Consider the following 3,535-nt stretch of genomic DNA (forward strand, 5'->3'; position numbering starts at 1 on the left):
GGACTCACTGCAGAAGATCCTTACACACACCTCACAACATTCCAAGATATTTGCGATAATTTTAAAGCCGAGGGTGTAACAGGGGAGATCATGAGAATGAGGTTGTTCCCTCACTCCTTGGGTTTAAAAGCTAAAACATAAATGAAAACTCTCACCCCTGGATCAATCCACACATGGGAAGAACTCTCTAACAAGTTCATAGAGAGATTTCTCCCAATGTCTCGACAAGCTGATGTTAGAGCTGAAATCTCTAACTTCAGAATGGTTCATGGAGAAAATCTCTATGAAGCACGGGAGAGATACAAGGACATCATAAGAAAATGTCCAAACCATGGGGTAGAAAGTTGGGGAGTGTTACAATCTTTCTATAAAGGACTTGATCATATTTCTCAGTCTCACTTAGATTTTGCTGCAGGAGGATATTTTTTTACATGAACACTTGAATCAAGATATGAAATCATAGACGGGACTGCTAAGAGATGTCTCCAATGGCCAATAGATAGAGTGAGCCCAGTAAGGAAGCCAGGCATGCTAGAACTAGATAAACAAACTGCCATGGAAGCCCAGCTGGCATCACTCATGAATGAAGTGAAGAACCTAAAAGTCGACCAAGAAGCACCAAGGATGGAAGTCTTACAACTCACAGCAGCTGAACCAGAACCATGCTCAGCCTGTGGTGACCTTCATGACTCAACAGACTGCCCATCCACTGCATTGGTGTGTTATGCAGAGAATTTTGGCAATAGGAACTTCACCAGAGACAATCAACAAGCAGGACGAAATACACATTCAAGCCCTGGAGGAACTATCATTAAGGATCAGAACCACAACACCCAATGGAGGCCACCCATTAACCAGAGACCATTCAACAACAATCAGCAGCAGTATCAGCAAGGTAGCAGCAGTGGAACGTTTGAACAAAGAAGAAACAACTACGTTCCGTTCCACAGAGATGACCAACGCATCAACACCCTGGAAAATTATGTCAAGGAATATGTCACTGGGAATGATGCAGTGGTCAGGAACATTGAGTCTCATCTGGGGCAGATTGCTGCCAACCTTCAAACCAGAACACCAGGATCACTATCAGGGGACACTAAGGTCCCCTCAACCATTTCTGAAACCCCTTGAGAGGTAAGTACCATGTCTAACTAAAGACATTAAACTAAGTGCTGACTGGGAGGCAACCCAGTAGATACATTTGCTCTCTAACAAAGAGCAAAGTTTTGGGATGGTTATCCATAACCACATAGCTCCCAAAAAGGAGGGAACATCTGATGTTCCTCTCCAAAAAGTCCAAATAAAGTACGTTCCAGGAACGTAGTTTTTTGGGGTGGCCTCTGACCACACAATCCCAATATAAAAATAAATAAAATTATATATATATATATATATATGTACTTATATGTTTTGTTATATGTTCATTTAGATTTATTAAATAATAGGTGATAGGTTAATACGTCCCATTTTCCTTACTTAGTACTCACTATTGCATATCTTCTTCTTATTTATTTCAGTTAGTTATTTATTTATTAGTTAGGAAAAGACAAAGGGAACGTTCCCTGGGTTAGGAGATAAGAGTGACTGGGACACCTGTCCCTGCTGAGTCACTTAAAAAGATACGTAGCCATATCCAATTTGCATTCATTGCAATTCTTGGAAACGCGCACAGAAAAAGCAACCGTCTCCTCAACCATTAAGACAACTGCACCCTTTCCTTTTCCCTCTCTCCCACGTCTTGACCTAAACCGTTCCATCTTCTCACACTCATCCCATCAGTAACTGATCACCTACTGCTGACCACTCGTTCTGTAACATCTCCATTTCACTACCTCTTCAACCTCCTCTCCTTAACCTCCACGTCCCAGAAACCTTTCATTTTCTCCCCCACAGTCTATCTAAACTCGGTCTCTGATTTCTTCAAGTTCTACTACTTCCATTCAACTCAGAACCCTTTTAACCATCCTGCATTTATGTCCTAACTCCCTTTCTGAACAAAATGACTAAGCTCTCATTTAAAGTGATCCCTGTAGCCAACCACGGCGAAGAACCAGAGCTCACTGAACCCACCATCATTCTGTACCCAGAAAGGAATATTTCTCTGCATCAGGACAAAGTGGTTCTGCCTTTATTTGTGAAGAAATCACTAGACAAACTTCGGTGGTTGCTTTTCGCCACTGATGACCGTGAGTTGAACTTGAACTGGGAGGGAGAATTCCTATACCAGACGAGAAGGCTGCCCGAAGAGGAGGCACCTGATGTGGTCACAGTGAGGGGGAAACAAGTATCATTTTCCCCCGCTGATGTCCAGGAAGTACTCCACCTTCCCACTGTCACCAATTGTTCGTACCAGCAGTACTTGGACAGTAGGGAGGAGTACACTTTCAGAGGAATCTGAAGCAGACAGTAGCCCTGGACAATCCCAACTACTACAAAGGGTCCCTCTGCAAGGGGAGCATGAAGGACATAGCCAGGTTCTGGGCACTGTTTACCAACTCCAACATCACGCCCACCTCTCATGAAGCCTCTGCTAGCTGGGACTTCAAGTTCAAATTTACTGCATCATCAAGCACATTCGTTTTGATGCAGTAACCCTCATCTACAACAGCTTGCAGAGGGACATAAGGAAGACTAAGGTCTTCCTCCCCTGCCTCATCACCAAACTCTGCAGGAGAGCTGGTGTAGAGGAACACCCAGATGACACCATGAAGGTGGTATCTATCATTGATGCTAAGACCAGGAACGGTCTTAAAAGCACCTAGATTGACACCACCCAACCTATTCCTGCCAATCTCAGACGTTCCCCCACCAGAGATAGTGAGGAGGAAACATCTGTGGCCTCACTGAAGAAGACCACCAAGACCACTCCTACAAAATCCTTTTCCTCTGGCCACGTTCCGGCCAGAAGAACCATCCCTCCTCCTACCAAGGTGAAGAAGGATGCCCCTGTTGCTACTAATGGCAAGCAGGGCAAGAAGAAATCTCCTGCCAAACCTCCCCCAAGAAAGGGGGAACGTTCAAGTCAGAGGATAAAGAGGGTTCTCAACAGCAATAGGCCAGAGGGAGCATCCTCTGCAAAGCCTATCACCCTCTCTGACCAGGAGAGTGAAGACAATGAGCCTTTGGCAAAAAGGCTGAAGTGCCAAAGGCTGAAGGCTGGAAGAATGTCAGCACCAAAACCAGCTGCAAAGGAGACGTCCCCAAGCAGCTCAGACTCTACATTTTTTGACATTCCATCCCCACCACCTGCTCACTCTCCACTACAACAAATCACCCCACAACCCTCTCCTAGGCAACAACAAGGAGAGGGGCAGAAGTCAAAGAAGCAGCATCTACTTCTCATAGAACCCCTAAGAAGAAAGCAAAGACAACAGGCCCCAGGCAGATCAATCTGGGGGGGCCCTCTGTCATTTCCTGTCATCCGTCTCGATACATCTGGGGACGAAGCTCTTGCCAGAGCTTTGGCAGAAGAAGGGATGGCAATTCCTCCACTGATGGAGGAACAAGCTGTGACCATGCCCTCATCATCCAGACC

General features: G+C 45.3%; 1 non-coding gene across 1 annotated transcript; it reads right to left on the minus strand.

The window, feature by feature from the left end:
- Window positions 1–231: 231 nt before the first annotated feature.
- Window positions 232–338, minus strand: LOC133312888 (small nucleolar RNA R71). The gene has a single exon (XR_009751745.1). It is a non-coding gene; the product is annotated as a small nucleolar RNA R71 (small nucleolar RNA).
- Between the last annotated feature and the right edge of the window lie 3,197 nt (window positions 339–3,535).

The sequence above is a fragment of the Gastrolobium bilobum genome, unplaced genomic scaffold (genome assembly GCF_033153095.1).
Source record: "Gastrolobium bilobum isolate Gb01-03AN ecotype WA unplaced genomic scaffold, APGP_CSIRO_Gbil_v1 utg18148, whole genome shotgun sequence".
NCBI classification, from domain to species: Eukaryota; Viridiplantae; Streptophyta; class Magnoliopsida; order Fabales; family Fabaceae; genus Gastrolobium; species Gastrolobium bilobum.